Source organism: Papio anubis, chromosome 9, assembly GCF_008728515.1.
Source record: "Papio anubis isolate 15944 chromosome 9, Panubis1.0, whole genome shotgun sequence".
NCBI classification, from domain to species: Eukaryota; Metazoa; Chordata; class Mammalia; order Primates; family Cercopithecidae; genus Papio; species Papio anubis.
In genome coordinates, this window is record NC_044984.1 from 2813252 (window position 1) to 2830789 (window position 17538).

Genomic DNA, 17538 nt, shown 5'->3' on the forward strand with positions numbered 1-17538 from the left:
AAGTGAGACTCTGTTTAAAAAATAAAAAAAAAAATCAATTGTATTTCTGTTCAACTGTAGTTCTAGCAATGAACAATCCAAAAACGAAAATTAGAAAATTATTTCACTCAAAATAACATCTCAAAGAATAGAATACTAGGAATAAATTTCACAAAAGCAAGACTTGCACACTAACAACTTTAAAACATTGTTGAAAGAAATTAAAGAAATTAAAGATGACTTTAAATAAATCAAAGCTATTCCATGTTCATGGATGAGAAGACTAGAGATTATTGTCAATATTCCTAATTGGTCCTCAGGTTTAACCCAATTCCTATCAAAATCTCAGCTGCCTTTGCTGCAGAAATTGACGAGCTGATCCTAAAATTCATATGGACATGCAAAGGACACAGAATAAGCAAAACAGTCCTGAAAAAGAAGAACAAGGCTGGAGGACCTATCTTCCTAATTTCAAAACTTACTACGAAGTAATCAAGTGAGTATAGTATCAGCATAAGAACAGATGTATAGGTCACCGGAGAATAACTGAAAGCTTGGGCTGAGTGCTCATGCCAATAATTGCAGAACTTTGGGAGGCTGAGATTGGGGGATCCCTTGAGGCCAGGAGTTTGAGACCAGCCTGGGAAACATAGAGAGTGAGAACTGTCTCTATTAAACAAAAAAAAAAAAAGGGAAGTGTGTGCTGGAGAGAGAGCACTGTGATCCAGGGTTTGGTCTTTGGAAGCAGACTGCCTGAGTGATCATTTCAGGCAGTCTGAATTAAGTTAATTTAATTTTAATCAATTAATTAATTTTTAAATTAATTTAATTTTTTAAAAATTAGCCAGGCATGGTTGTGCGTGCCTGCAATCCACCTACTCAGGAAGCTGAGGTGGGAGGATCTCTTGAGCCTAGGAGTTTGAGGTTACAGTGAGCTATGATTGGCTGCTACACTCCAACCTGGGCAATGGAAAGAGAACATGTCTAAAAAAATGTAAAAAGAAATAAAGGCCAGGTGTGGTGTCTTTCGCCTATAATCCCAACATTTCAAAGGGCCATGAAGAGAGGAGCCTTTGAAGCCAGGAGTTCAAGACCAGCCTGGGCAATGCAGCGAGACTCTGTCTCTACTAAAATAAAGTAAAATAAAATAAAATAAAATAAAATATTAGCCAGGAATGGTGACGCACACTTATAGTCTCAGCTACTTAGGCAACTGAGGCAGGAGGATGACTTGAGCTCAGCAGCTTGAGGCTGCAGTGAGATATAATCATACCACTGGCACTCCAGACTGCACAACAGAATAAGACTCTGTCCCCCCAAAAAATGGTTAATTAATTAATTGAAAAGTAATTGAAATCCCAGAAAGAAATCATTACATTTAAAGTCAATTATTTGACAAATGGGTCAAGAAACTTCATTTGGAAAGAAATAGTCTTTTCTTGTTTTTGTTTTTGTAGAGACAGGTGTCTCACCATGTTGCCCAGGCTGGACTTAAACTCCTGGACTCAAGCAGTACTCCTGCCTTGGCCTCCCAAAGTGCTGGGATTACAGGCGTGAGCCACTGCGTCCAGCCAGGAATAATCTTTTCAACAAATGGTGGTGGGGAAATAGGATATCAATGTGCAAATTATGTCTAACACCACACACAAAATTAACTGAAAATGGATCACAGATCTAAATGTAAAAACTAAAACTATAAAACTCTTAGATGAAAACATAGGAGTAAATCCTTGTGTTCTTGTGTAAGGCATTGATTTTTTTAGATATAATACCAAAATCATAGTTCAAGACAAGACTGGGCAACTTAATGAGACCTGGGAAAGGAGGAAAGTGGGGAAGTGAGAAAATGAAAAAAAATGGCAAGTTGAACATCAGCTGAATTAAAAACTTTGGCACATCAAAAGAGACAAAATATATATTTTTATATATAAATATATATATTTATTTATATATAAATTATATATATTAATTATATATAAATATGTATAATTTATATATATATATATATTTTTTTTTTTTTTTTGAGATGGAGTCTCGCTCTGTCACCCAGGCTGGAGTGCAGTGGCGCGATCTCGGCTCACTGCAACCTCCACCTCCTGGGTTCAAGTGATTCTCCTGCCTCAGCCTCCTGAGTAGCTGGGATTACAGGCATGCACCACCACACCTGGCTAATTTTTGTATTTTTAGTAGAGACAGGGTTTCACTGCTGAGACCAGCTGGGTCGTAGAGACCCTAACCCAGCGGCACTAGAGGAATTAAAGACACACACACAGAAATATAGAGTGTGGAGTGGGAAATCAGAGGTCTCACAGCCTTCAGAGCTGATAGCCTCGAACAGAGATTTACCCAGATATTTATTGACAGCAAGCCAGTAACAAGCATTGTTTCTGTAGATTGTAGATTAACTAAAAGTATTCCTTACAGGGAATAAGGGGATGGGCTGAAATAAAGGGATGGGTCTGGCTAGTTATCTGCAGCAGGAGCACGTCCTTAAGGCACAGATCGCTCATGCTATTGTTTGTGGTTTAAGAATGACTTTAAGCGGTTTTCCTCCCTGGATGGACCATGTGTTCCTTGCCCTCATTCCGGTAAACCCACAACCTTCCAGCGTGGATGTCATGGTCATCATGAACATGTCACAGTGCTGCAGAGATTTTGTTTACGGCCAGTTTATGGCCAGATTTGGGGGCTTGTTCCCAATATACCCCCCCTTCTTTGTTTTGCAAAGCAATAAAAGTAAAGGCAGCTTTGTCACAGTGACCTACTGCTTGCAGGAGTCAGGATCCTCATCCGCAGACAAAGACAAACAACACAGATTAAAAGCACAATCATCATTGAAATCACAGAGCTTCTAGGATTTTTATCCATTTTAATGGGTTACTAGCTGCTATTCTGTCTGCAGCTCCTTCAAGCACTCCAGTTCCTGGCATTAAGGTTGGGTGTGCCTGGGATGCTTTAAATATTTGTCCTTTTAATTTTGCAATATCCAAAGACAAATTTGTAGAGTATCCTTCTAGATGCTTTTTTATTCTTTCCCGAATTTTGATCTTACTAAGAGCTTTTAATAGTTTCCACAAATCCTTATGTTTAGTTCCTAGAGTGGTCCGTATCATTTGAGGTTGAGGTGCCACTATACTGCCATGTTTCCAGATAATAGGAACTCTTGCCATATTTCTTATCATTTCTACCATCTGACCATTTTATTCAGACCAGCTGACCATAGTGTGGCAGACTGAAAGGTGCAATTCAAGCTAAATGTCCCCTTAGAGGACCAATCAACAATGATTCCATAGGAATCGTTGCACAGCACCTCTGTCTGTTCTGCAACGCAATCTTCCTAAACAAGTATGTTCATTTTTTCTGGCCAGGTCCAATTCTGTTTACAAATAGGTTTTTGAGGGCTGTTTACTTCAATTACAGGAGCAGATTTATTATGGTAAATACTGAGACCAGAAAGCATGTGTAACTGCATCATAGAGTGATTACATCCAGGCACTATTGCCAGCCAAGATTGATAAATATGCCCCATAAGTATAATTGTTCTCTGTGTCAGCCCTTGTTGAAGGAACACTCAGGGCCATGGTGATCACCGCTATCATAGCTACCATTCAATTATTCATTGTGACTGGTTGTCCCGCTTTCCTCAGGTTTTCTCCCGCTATCTGTGACGGCTTCTGGATCTGTCCCCAGGTGGGTGGCTGTGTTTGACGAGTGTTGCTTGTGACAGCTGGGGTCTTCCTCAGCATCAGTCTTGACATGGCTACAACTGGGGGGTCCTCAGGATCCTCCTGGAGTCTCTTCCTTGGCATCTGACTCATGATAAGGTTTCATGTGTCTTGATGATATCCAAATTGGCTGTTGATTTTGGCGTGGAGAAACACAAGCATAACCTCTCCCCCAAGTTATTGTTTTACCTATTTCCCAACTTTTTGTTATCAGATCTCTCCACCAAACCGGTTGTTCTGCTTCTGTCTGCACCTGGTTTCTGTCGATGCTGTTCAGCAGCTGATAACATCTGGCCTTTGGGCAGGCTCAAAAAATTTAAAGTTAATAATGCTAGATTCAACTGTATATGTGGTGTCCCGTCATCCCTGTTTCTCCCCCTTTTTTGTTTTTGTCATCAGTTGTTCAACTGTATGAAATCGTAACTGAGCATTTTCAATTAACTATGTGAAATGAACCATGTATGAAGAATCAGAAATCACATTAATAGGCATATTAAAAGGAGGTATAAGTTCTGTAGGCTTAACAATGGCCACCATCAAAAATCATATCCTAAACCTTGGCGGGAACTTTGTCTTTCCACTCGAAGAGATTCCTCCAAACCTTGCAAATTTTTTCCTAGTCCAATACCAGGGACATACCCCATTTCGTGCATCATATGTTGACTTTGAGGGCTGTATAATTGCTCAGGAATTAGAACTTGTGCTCCCTATTGTTATAATAAATCTCTTCCCCATACATTTATAGGTACAGAAGTTATAACTGGTTGAATAGTCCCAGGTTGTCCATCGGGCCCTTCACAATACAAAACATAACTACTTTGATATACTTCAGGGGCTTTACCAACTCCAACTGTGTTAAATGGAGCAGGTTGAATTGGCCAAGTACGGCCAGTGCTGTAGAGAAATGATTGAAATGTCCACTCCTGTATTTCTTTCCTTGAACAGTTATTTCACAGGTAGGACATTTATCAGTAATTTCATTCACCCAATAAGCTGCTTTGCCTTGTTTATTTGTGCTTCCAAATCCTCCTGTTCATTTAATTTCACTTTTCCCCATTTCCACATACGGCACAATCAGGAGCTGTGCTACGCGCTCTCCTGGCTCTGCTTTCCAGGGAACAGAAGTAGATATAACAATATGAATTTCCCCATTGTAATCTGAATCAATGACTCCTGTATGTATTTGTACCCCTTTTAAACTAAACTAGCCCTTCCCAGAAGTAATCCTATCGTCCCCAGTGGCAAGGGTCCATAGACTGCTGTTGGGACCTTTTGTGGGGGTTCCCCAGGCAGAAAGCTCACAGCTTTTGTGCAGCATAAATCTACTGCAGCACTACTGGCTATGGCAGGGGACAGACATTGCACAGGGTTGAGGGAATGGCCTGAGCCGGAAATGCCCTGGTTTGGAATGGGGCCCAGGACGGGCCCCTCATGGCGTTTCCCAAAATTGGGTTCCCATCTTTATCAAACTTAGAGTGACACTGATTAGCCCAGTGTTTTCCTTTTTTACATTTTGGACATATTTCAGGCTTAGCAGTTTTCTTTTTTCCTCTGTCTAGCGGCCTGACTCACTGATTTTTTTCTACATTCTTTTTTAGTATGACCGTGCTTCCCACAGTTAAAACAAGCTCCAGGAAATGCAGTATTTCCTTTATCCACTTTCAGTCCTGACATAGCTTGCACCAACAAAGTAGCTTTATGCAGATTGCCTGCAATACTGTCACAGGCCTTGATATAATCAACTAAATGTGCTTTCCCTTGAATAGGTCACAGAGCAGCCTGGCAATCGGGATTAGCATTGTCAAAAGCTAATAACTGCAACACTATATCCTGAGTAGCCGAATCTTTAATCACCTTTTTAAAAGACTCCTGTAACCAAGCTATAAAATCTGCATATGGTTCTTTTGGTCCTTGTTTTACAGCACTAAAGGAAGGGTATTGTTCTCCTGAACTGATTTTTTTCCCAAGCTCTAATGCACACAGGAGAAATGAGTTTGACCACTATATTCTATGGCATCGACCTGCATGACCACTTGTGCATCTAAACCAGCCCAGCCACCGACCCCTAAAAGTTGGTCTGCAGTTATATTAATTTGAGGTTGGGCCTGGGCGTTGCGAGCAGCCTGAATGGAAGCTTCATCTGCCCACCAAGTTTTAAACTGTAAGAACTGAGTAGGAGTTAGACAAGCTCGAGTAAGAGCGTCCCACTCAGAAGGAATCATCCGACTGGAAACAGTAACAATCTTTAACAGTCCCATTACAAAAGGAGAACCTGGTCCATACTGATTAATAGCTTGTTTAAATTCTTTGAGTAATTTAAAAGGAAAAGGCTCAAATGTAGCTATAATATTTCCCTGTTGATCTGGGGGTTGTATTCTAACAGGGAACTGCCGAGCCTCTAAATAACCCTCTCTTCTAGCTTGCTGAATTCCTGCCTGAATAGAACTGAGAGCAGTAGCTTGAGGTGCTGCTCAGTCACTGGGGCAACTGCTTTTTGCCCAGGATCCTCCAGAAAAGAAAGATCTAGAGGGTCAAGCCAATCTTTTTCTTCAAAATAAGGAGGGGGTACAGAAGGGTAGGGATGAACCTCTTCCTCCTTTGCCACTTTAGCTTTAGCTGGCAAAAAACCTGCTCTGTAACCTCTTTTGTTACTTCATTATACTCTCCTTCCTCCTTATCATTAGTGTGAAAAGGTTCGAAGGTGGAATGAATCAAAGCCCACACTTGTCCCATTGTTACCCTGATGCTTCCAAGCTCCCCTTCTTACCCACCACGGGGATTGCTTAAGATTACTCGGGTGTCCTCCAGCTTAGTGCCACATTCTCCAACCATTGCTCCAGCAACCCTCCGACCCGGGTTTGAGCCCCACGTATGGGCACCACTTGCCGAGACCAGCTCAGTCATGGAGACCCTAACCTGGTGGCACTAGAGGAATTAAAGACACACACACAGAAATACAGGGTGTGGAGTGGGAAATCAGGGGTCTCACAGCCTTCAGAGCTGACAGCCATGAACAGATATTTACCCACATAATTATTGATGGCAAGCCAGTGATAAGCATTGTTTCTATAGATTATAGATTAACTAAAAGTCTTCCTTATGGGAAATAAAGGGATGGGCCAAAATAAAGGGATGGGTCTGGCTAGTTATCTGCAGCAGGAGCACGTCCTTAAGGCACAGATCGCTCATGCTATTGTTTGTGGCTTAAGAATGCTTTCAAGCGGTTTTTCCTCCCTGGGTGGGCCAGGTGTTCCTTGCCCTCATTCTGGTAAACCCACAACCTTCCAGTGTGGGCGTCATGGCCATCACGAACATGTCACAGTGCTGCAGAGATTTTGTTTATGGCCAGTTTTGGGGCCAGTTTATGGTCAGATTTTGGGGCCTGCTCCCAACATTTCACCATGTTGGTCAGGCAGGTCTCCAACTCCTAGCTCCATGATCCGCCCACCTCGGCCTCCCAAAGTGCTGGTGTGAGCCATCATGCCTGGCCTAAGAATATATATTAATGTCCGGCCGGGCGCGGTGGCTCAAGCCTGTAATCCCAGCACTTTGGGAGGCCGAGACGGGCGGATCACGAGGTCAGGAGATCGAGACCATCCTGGCTAACATGGTGAAACCCCGTCTCTGTTAAGAAATACAAAAAACTAGCCAGGCAAGGTGGCGGGCGCCTGTAGTCCCAGCTACTCGGGAGGCTGAGGCCGGAGAATGGCGTGAACCCGGAAGGCGGATGCTCTGCAGTGAGCTTGCAGATCCCGCCACATGCACTCCCAGCCTGGGCGAGAAGGGGGGAAGCCCCATTAAAAAAAAAAAAAAAAAAAAAAAACATATATATTAATGTCCAATAAGCACATTAAAAAGTGCTCAACATCATTAGTCACTAGGAAAAAGTAAATTGATCCACAATGAGATGTCACTTCACACCTGCTAGAATGACTATAACCAATCAGCAGATAACAGCAAGTGCTGGAGAGGATGTGGAGAAATCAAAATCCTCATACACTGCCAGTGAAAATATAAAATGGTGCAGGCCAGGTGCAATGGCTCACACCTGTAATCCCAGCACTTTGGGAGGCTGAGGCAGGTGCATCAGGAGTTCGAGACCAGCCTGGGTCAGGAGTTCAAGACCAGCCTGACCAAGACGGTGAAACCCCATCTCTACTAAAGATACAAAATTACTTTTTCACAAGATGGCACAGAAAGCAAAGAAGGGAGCTCCTGCCCCTCCTAAAACCAAAGTCAAAGCCAAGGCTTTGAAGGCCAAGAAGGCAGTGTTGAAAGGTGTCCACAGCCACAAAAAACAGAAGATCTACATGTCACCAACATCCCAGTGGCCCAAGACACTGCAACTCTGGAGGCAGCCCAAATATCCTCAGAAGAGTGTCCCCAGGAGAAATGAGCTTGACCACTATGCTGTCATTAAGTTTCTGCTGACCGGCCGGGCGCGGTGGCTCAAGCCTGTAATCCCAGCACTTTGGGAGTCCGAGACGGGCGGATCACGAGGTCAGGAAATCAAGACCGTCCTGGCTAACATGGTGAAACCCTGTCTCTATTAAAAAATACAAAAAACTAGCCGGGCGAGGTGGCGGGCGCCTGTAGTCCCAGCTACTCGGGAGGCTGAGGCAGGAGAATGGCGTGAACCCGGGAGGCGGAGCTTGCAGTGAGCTGAGATCCGGCCACTGCACCCCAGCCTGGGCGACAGAGCGAGACTCCGCTTCAAAAAAAAAAAAAAGTTTCTGCTGACCACTGAGTCGGCCATGAAGAAGACAGAAGACAACATCCTTGTGTCCGTTAAGGACGTTAAAGCCCAACAAGAACCAGATCCAACAGGCGGAGAAGGAGCTCTGTGACATGGATGTGGCCAAATTCAACACCCTGATTTGGCCTGATGGAGAGAGGAAGGTGTATGTTCGGTCGGCTCCTGATTACGATGCTTTGAATGTTGCCAACAAAATTGGGATCATCTAAACTGAGTCCAGCTGGCTAATTCTAAATATATGTATATCTTTTCACCATAAAAAAAAATACAAAATTAGCTGACTGTAATCCCAGCCACTTGGGAACCTGAGGCAGGAGAATCACTTGAATCTGGGTGGCAGAGGTTGCAATGAGCTGAGATTGCACCATTGCACTCCAGCCTGGTTAACAAGAGTGAAACTCCATCTCAAAATAAATAAATAAATAAATAACATGGTGCAGCCACTTTTTTAGAAGATAGTATGACAGTTTCTCAAAATGTTACAAATAGAATTGCCTTAAACCCAGCAACTTCACTTCTAGGTATGTACCCAGGGAAAATGAAAATGTACGTCCACACAGAGGCTTGTATGTGAATGTTCACGGCAGCACCATTCACAAGAACCAAAAGGTCAAGACAACCCAAATGGCCATCAACTGGCAAAGGGTTTAAAACCTGGAATATACAATGGAATACTGTTCAGCAATCAAAAGGAAGTTCTGATACATGCTACTACATTGATCAGCCTCAACAATGCAACGCCTCGTGAAAGACGCTAGATGCAAAAGAACTCACATTGCCTGATTCAGTTTATATGAAATATCCAGAAGAGCCTAATATAGAGACAGAAAGTAGATAACTTGTTGCCTAGGGCTGGGGATGAGAATGAAAAGTAACTCTGACGGGCACGAGTTTCTGGGATGACAGAATGTTCCAAAAGTAGATGTTGGTGATGGTTGCACAATTCTGTAAATATACCAAATACACTAAAAATAATTGAAATGGACCAGGCGTGGTGGTTCACATCTGCAATCTCAGCACTTTGGGAGGCTGAGGCAGGAGGGTCACTTGAGCCCAGTATTTTGAGACCAGCCTTGGCAACATAGGCAGACTCCATCTGTCCAAATAATTAAGAAATGTGTTGGGCATGGTGACACACACCTGTAGTCCCAGCTATTCCGAAGGCTGAGGCAGGAGGATCATCTGAGCCCAGGAGGTCTCCGGTCTTAGTGTGGCCATGGAGGACAGCCTTCTGTGATCCTCCCCCTTTCTGAGATCCTTCTCCTGCCCCCAGTGCCCTGTGTTCAAGCCTGAGCGCACCCTGTAGTGTCACGCTGAGCCCCAACTCCCCTGCCTGGTGTGCGCGGCCTGGCCTAGGAACCAGGAAAACCTACCTGCTTCCCAGACTCAGCCCAAGCACCTCTTCCTGCTGGCTGTGTGGCGTTTTGTCTGTTTATTTTGAGACAGAGTCTAGCTCTGTCACCCAGGCTGGAATGCAGAGGCGTGATCTCAGCTCACCGCAACCTCCGCCTCCAGGGTCCAAGTGATTCTCGTGCCTCAGCCTCCAGAGTAGCCTGTAGGCACCAGCCACCACATCCTGCTCATCTTTGTATTTTTGGTAGCGACAGGGTTTCACCATGTTGGCCAAACTGATCTCGATCTCCTTACCTCAAGTGATCCACCGGCCTTGGCCTCCCAAAGTGCTGGGATTACAGGCCTGAGCCACCGCGCCTGGCCCCAGCTGGGGGTTTTCTGATACTCCTCCTCTCCCTACCTCCTGGGGACCCCACAGCCCCTGAAGAGCCTTCTGCCCCAGCGCCTCGCCCCACTGTTTGGACCTGTATGTTTCCATGGCTGCCTCGCCCTCTTAGACCACAGCCTCCTGCAGAGCAGGGCCCTGTATCTCAGTTGGCTTTGCACTCCCAGTGCCTGGCACACAGCCTGGCTCCTGTGACCACTCAACAACCCTTGAAAATTCACTGGAATCCTGGACAGCGCCAAGGCAGCGCGGGGAATGGGGGGCGTGATCTGCTGCCCTCTCCTGGCAATGTGAAGCATTGTCCTAAGCACAGTCACCTCTCCCCGCTTTGCAAAAACAACTGCAGGATCGGGAAGCCGGAAAAGGAGCTGATGGAGGATGGGGGATGTGGATGCTGTCTAAGGAGACAAACTGGAATGAGGGGTTGCTGAGACTCTGCCGTCTCCCACACTTTTCCCACGTTCGTGGACGCAGGGGCTAGGTCAGTGCTTTCAAAGGAGGATGCATCCTCAGAGAGGCTCTGGCTCCCCCCACCACACCCTAAACTCTTGGATGAGATCTCGCTTGTCAATATGTGCTGTTGCCGTGTTGTAACTATCACTGCATCTTTAATTCCCTTCAGTGAGCGATCACGGAGTTTTTCCCACCGTTGTTGTAAAGTGTGTTTTGCTCTTGTGTGTAAAAAGACTGAATTTAACCACTGGCTTCTCCTGATACTAACTCGGCTTCCTACTGCTGAGAGGATGTCTCTGACATTCCGGGTTTCTCAGCTTTCTATCAAAATCCAAATACAGTCATTCCGCAGTATCCGTGGGGGATTGGCTCCAGGACCCTCTCCTGAAGATACCAACATCACAGGTGCTCAAGCCCCTAATACAGAATGGCATAGCGTTTGCAGACAACCTATGCACACCCTGCAAGCTCGCTCTTTCTCTTTTCTTTCTTTCTCTTTCTTTCTTTTTTTGAAGGAATATAAAACTATTTATTGACCACTGTTCACCAGTATTTACAATAAATTAAACAATATATAGTACAATAACATTCTGCTTGCTACAGAGCTGTTTTCCTGGCTTTTGCTGAACCAATAAAGAAAATACTGAGTCTACATGTAAGGAACGAGTTGGGGTGTGGTAGCGCTCCTCACACGGGGACACCAGCTGCAGGAGGTCTGTCCTTTGCAGACCCCTGACCCAGGGACAGATGAATGAGGTACACTGACACACAGATATTCTGCTCTGCCAGCCCAGCTGAGTGTCCCCGAGTCACTTACTGACTCCAGCAGAGTCCCGTAAACAGTTGCCCTGACCAGCTAGGGAGACGCGCATTTACTGGTAAAGATTAATTGACAAAAGACTTGAGTCAACACCACTAGAGGGTAATTGACATTGTGGACTTCCTGAGTAGAAAGCACTTAAGCTCCCACGGTAATCAAAGGTTAGTCTTAAGACCACAAGAGTAAACAAGCTAGCTAGAAAACTTCCCCACATTCTTTTGTTACTACTTTAATTTATTTAACTAAAGGTACAGGGAACAGGCTGCCTTTAGCCACATCTATTACCAAAGTTATGCAAATTTCTCGGCCTTCCAGGAAGATTTGCATCTATCTCTATAACGATCTCTAATATTTTTCCCACCAGCCTGATTGAATCCCTACATTGGGGTAAAGAAGAAACATGCAGGTCAATAGTTTTCATTCCAAAAGGTTGTTCACACATTTATGGCAGCAGGTCCTAGATTGCCAACACCTCTAACCATCTGATTAGGTTTTTATGAGCCAAGTCTTATATATTCCATGAATCGTGACCTTTTAGTCAATATAGCAACAGAGATTTCAACTTTTTTTAAAGGAATGGCCCTCTGGAGAAATTGTCAAATGTTCGTTTAACTCAGTTTTGTTTAGCTAATTAAAACACACTGGATTTGTCTCGTTTCCTCATCTGGATGGGGAAACCTCCAGTGATGGCAGTGAAAAAAAAAAAAAATCCTTTTAGGAATTTTGCAAACAAACCATTTCATTTGTAGATATAGATGCTTTAAAATTAGCCAATTTAAATTGTCCTATTAAGTAGAATTACTTATTTCACTTGAAAAGTATGGCTTCAGGAAAATTTTCACTTTAACTTGAAGTGATTATCTCGTAGCTTGCTTAGAATAATAGCATCTCAGAAACATGAGTTTACCTGTGGCTTTTGTTTCGGTGAATTTTTTTTTCAAAAACCATTTACATGTGCATTTTATGTGTACATACACACACCAAAAAATAAAAATAAAAATAAAAATCTAGAATTTTCCTTAGGCTTATAAGAAAACAAGGTCGGCCAGGTGCAGTGGCTCATGCCTATAATCCCAGCACTTTGGGAGGCCAAGGAGGGCGGATCACCTGAAGTCAGGAGTTCAAGACCAGCCTGACCAACATGGAGAAACCTCCCCTCTACTAAAAATACAAAAATTAGCCAGGCATGGTGGCGCATGCCTGTAATCCCAGCTACTTGGGAGGTTGAGGCAGGAGAATTGCTTGAACCCAGGAGGCAGAGGTTGCAGTGAGCCGAGATCGCGCCATTGTACTTCAGCCTGGGCAACAAAAGCGAAACTTCGTCTCAAAAAATAAAAATAAAAAACCATAAGTTCTGATGGAGTAATGACTGAAAATTTTCCCCAACATATAGAAAAGCTGTTCTCTAATGCAGAAGAAATAATATACCATGGTATCAAATGTTCTTTTCTAAAAAAGGAAGCAACTACGGAAATCTTTTATTTATTCAAAGTAACCAGTATTATTGATGGGGAAAAAAAAAAACCAACAACTCTTCCAACACTACTTTCAAAACAACATATCAAACTTGATTTTCATTAGAATGTAGTTATTTTGTCACATTAGTAAATCAAAAAGCAAGACCCACATGTTTCGTATTACATATGTGAACAATGATTGAGCTTTATCTTCTGGACAAAAAATGCCAAGTTAGTCTCTCTTCATAAAGAGCAATTACTGGCCGGGCACAGTGGCTCGTGCCTGTAATCCCGACACTTCGGGAGGCCGAGGTGGGCTGATTGCTTGAGGCCAGGAGTTTGAGACCAGCAAACCAAACATGGTGAAACTCTGTCTCTACTAAAAACACAAAAATTAGCCGGGCATGGTGGCGAGCACCTGTAATCCCAGCTACTTGGGAGGCTGAGGCAAGAGAATCACTTGAACCCAGGAGGTGGAGGTTGCAAAGAGCCAAGATCATACCACTGCACTCCAGCCTGGACGACAGAGCAAGACCCTCTCAAAAAAAAAAAAAAAAAAAAAAGCAATTACCATTGAGAAAACTTCACACTTGCCTCTTTTGCCAGCATGAAGTCCGCCTCACCTGAATCTTTCCACTTCATGAGAGACGTCAGTTTTCCACTGCCATCTGTGGCACCGATTATTCTTTCAGGATCGAGACCTATGGCAATCCTCTTGGTTTGTCAGCAGCATCTCTTTTCTTCTGTGATTTGCTGACATCAGATTCACTGTGAGATACAGATTTTCTTTTTGTACCATCTTTTTCTCTACCAGCTTTTTGATAATTAAGAAAAGCTTCAATTAACTCTGGACAAGTTAAATTTAAAAAAAAAAAAACATTTTTCAAGTGAAAAGACATGCCACAGACTAGAAGATAATTACTATATATATATATGTGTGTGTGTGTGTGTGTGTGTCAAAGCAAATCTTATCTATATCAAGAAATCTCACAGATTAATAACCAGACAACAAAATTCTTTTTTTCTTTTTTCTTTTTCTTTTTTTTTTTTTGAGATGGAGTCTCACTTTGTCACCCAGGCTGGAGTGCAGTGGCGTGATCTCGGCTCACTGCAACCTCCACCTCCCAGGTCCAAGCAATTCTCCTGCCTCAGCCTCCCAAGTAGCTGGGATTACAGGAGCCCACCACCACGCCCAGCTAATTTTGTGTATTTTTAGAGACAGGGTTTCACCATGTTAGCCAGGCTGGTCTCGAACTCCTGACCTCAGGTGATCCACCCGCCTCGGCCTCCCAAAGTGCTGGGATTACAGGCGTGAGCCACCGTGCCCGGCCAACAAAATCCTTTACAAGGGGCCAAAGATTTAGACAAGTCTTTCTTCTGTGAAAGACTGGATAGATGGCCAATAAGTATATGAAAAGCGTTCAACTTAATTAGCTATCGAGAAAATACAGATTATGTATTACGTATCTAGCCCTACATCCCCCAGGTGCACTAGAATGAAAAGGACTGACAATACCATGTGTTGGCAAGAGTGTGGAACAACTGGTGCTCTTGTACACATTCAGTGGGAGTGTAACCTGAACCACAACTACAGGCAATTGTCAGTATCTACCAAAGCCAAACATAAGGAAAACCCGAATCCAGCAACTCCATTTCTTAGGTATCTACCAAACTGAAATAAGCATATATGTTCATCAAGAGTCATGTACAAATATATCCAGAGAAGCTTCATTCACCATAGCCAAAAACTGGAAGCCCCAATGTCATCAACAGTAGAACGGATACAGTATGGGGTGTTCAAACCATGGAAGATTACAAAGCAGTGACAGGTAATGAGCTACTCCTGTCTGCCACGAGATGGATGAATTTCACAAACATAATGTGGAAGGAAGGAAGACAGTCATAAAAGAGTCTATACTGTACGATTCCTCTTGAAAGATGTTCAAAACAGATAAAACTAATCTATTATGACAAAGGTCAGAATAGTGGTTACTGTTGGAGATGATGATTGACTGGGAGGGAACATCCAGGAGCCTGAAGGGGGCTGACATTTTCTACATCTTCATCTGGGTGACAGTTTTGTGGACACATACGTATGGAAAAACGTATCAAGCTATACATGTAAGATTTATGTTTTGTCTCTTTTAAAAGTAAGTAAATACGATTTTCCATATTTCAAGCTCTTTCTCAAGTTCTAGCTCTTTGTGAGGCCTTCCCAGAATACTTTTCCCAGATGCTGCTATTCTGCACTTGGAAACTGTGCCCCACTGGCTAGCCCTGGGTTCTGCTCTACTTCTCTGTATAGGAAAGCTCCTTAAGGGAAGATTCTGTCACAGACTCTGCACTCCACAGCCTCTGGTAGAGACCTAGGAACCTAGTAGGTGCTCAATAAACATCTTTCCACCAGCTGGCTGTCTACAGGAAGTATAAATTTGTGGGGGCAAGCCCTGAGGACAGGGGCTGAGGGATGTTCTCCATCATTTCTCTTTCCTTTCTCAAGTGGTTGGGGTGCCACATAATTAATCAATGAAGCCCCTGGCAAACAAGAGCCCCTTTAAAAAAGGATACCCCTCTTCTCCAAGGGTGTATGAGTCTAACGAGAGACAGATTGGCCTATCCAGGAATCTATGTGAGAATCCCCACCCCGGTCAGGGCTTCCAGCAACCTTTCTTCCCGTGAGGAAATTAAATCTGAGGAGGTAAACCCAAGGGAAAACCAAAATAATTTCTCCAGAGGAGGCTACTTGTAGAGAGAAGGGCCATCTAACATCTCATCCGTGAGCCTATGTGAAGAGTTAAACTCAGAGATACTCTGAATCACATTTTGGCTAAATGCTAAAGGGCTACATATTAAAGTCAATATCTGACTAAACAAAAACTATTACCAACAAAGAGTGAACTTCCAGGACACAAGAATAAATATGAATTCTCAATAAATTATTATTGCAATTCATACCTTTTCTAAAAGTTAGCAAACTGATTATAGAAGTTTGATGTTATACTGAAGGAACAATAATGTCTTAATTTCTCAATAACGACAGCTGCTGGATTGCTCCTGTGCTCACTGCAATGCACATTCATGATCTTAAATATACATTTACTTTCAACTGAGGACGATGGAAGGTAAGACTATTTTTCCCAAGTGGCAATCCAAGTCCTAGTTATGCTAATTAGATATGATAATAACCTAGACACATATATGATGCTTTTTCATATGTAAAATTGTGTTTATTTTTTGGTAGAGACAGGGTATCACTATGTTGCCCAGGATGGTCTTGAATTCCTGGCCTCTAGCAATCGTCCTGCCTCAGCCTCCCAAGGTGCTGAGATTACAGGCATGAGCCACCGCACCCGGCCACATGATCCTTGATCACACACAAGTTCAAGGAAGACAGAAATAATGCTGAAATCAGCCTTTGGCTATCTGACCCTCTGAAGATCCAGGCCAAAGCCAAATTTCAGCGCCTCCACAGGTACAGTAGGATGACGATTTGCTTCTTCCTATCTCTCCAAGAGCAAAACAAAAATATGTGTATTTATCAGAAGCAAGAATTAGATTTTATAAAAGCAAACAAACTTTCTTCCAGCACCAAATATCCCATCACCTCCCCTCAAGGAGATCAGCTAATGGTGGGATTCATGCAAGTGTTGACACCAAGCCTACCTTTAAGGAGCTTTCAGTCTTGTTAGAATGACAAAATATCAGCAGGTGAAGCTACTGTGGGTTACGTGAGATAGTCAAGTTCATAGTCAAGTGTCCAGGAGCATAAAGCACAGATGTAATTTAACATTAGAAGAGAAGCCTCCTCTGAAACTCTAGATAAGCAAAGCCTTATCTAGACCAGTGGCTTTTTCAACTTCAGGGCTGGAGACTTTCACATCTTCAACTGCATATTCCAAGGCTGGGTACTGTGGCTCATGCCTGCAACCCCAGTACTTTGGAGGGCTGAGGCAGGCGGATCGCTTGAGCTCAGGAGTTCGAAACCAGCCTGGGCAACATAGTGAGACACTGTCTCTACAAAAATAAAATTACTGGGCGTGGTGGCATGTGCCTGTAGTCCCAGCTACTTGGGAGACTGAGGTAGGAGGACTGCTTGAGCTCGGGAGATTGAGGCTGCAGTGAGCCATGTTCATGCCACTGCACTCCAGCCTGGGTGACAGAGCTCAAGAGCCTGTCTCAAACAAACAAACAAACAAACAAAAAACACGACTGCATATTCCAGCAATCAACAGACTGAAGTGTGGCACACACACTACCACTCACCTACTCCCTGTGCACCATACACAAGTTCAGGTACTTCACACGTAATATCCCATTGCCAGTCGCAGTGGCTCACACCTGTAATCCCAGCACTTTGGGAGGCCAAAGAGGGAGGATCACTTGAGCTTGAGTTCAAGACCAGCCTGGGCAATACAGGGAGATCCCATCTCTACAAAAAAAAAAAAAGTTTTTAAGTTAGTCAGGCATGGTGGTCTGTGCCTGTGTAGTCACAGCTACTCCAGAGGCTGAGGTGGAAGGATTTGCTTCAGCCTGGGAGGCGGAGTCTGCAGTGAGCTGTGATGCACCACTGCACTCCAGCCTGGGCAACAGAGTGTGACCCTGCCTCCAAA

At 43.7% G+C, this 17538-nt stretch overlaps 1 pseudogene; it reads left to right on the forward strand.

Annotated features, from left to right (window-relative positions):
- Nucleotides 1-7891: 7891 nt before the first annotated feature.
- Nucleotides 7892-8716, forward strand: LOC108581254 (annotated as a pseudogene).
- The last annotated feature ends 8822 nt before the right edge of the window (nucleotides 8717-17538 follow it).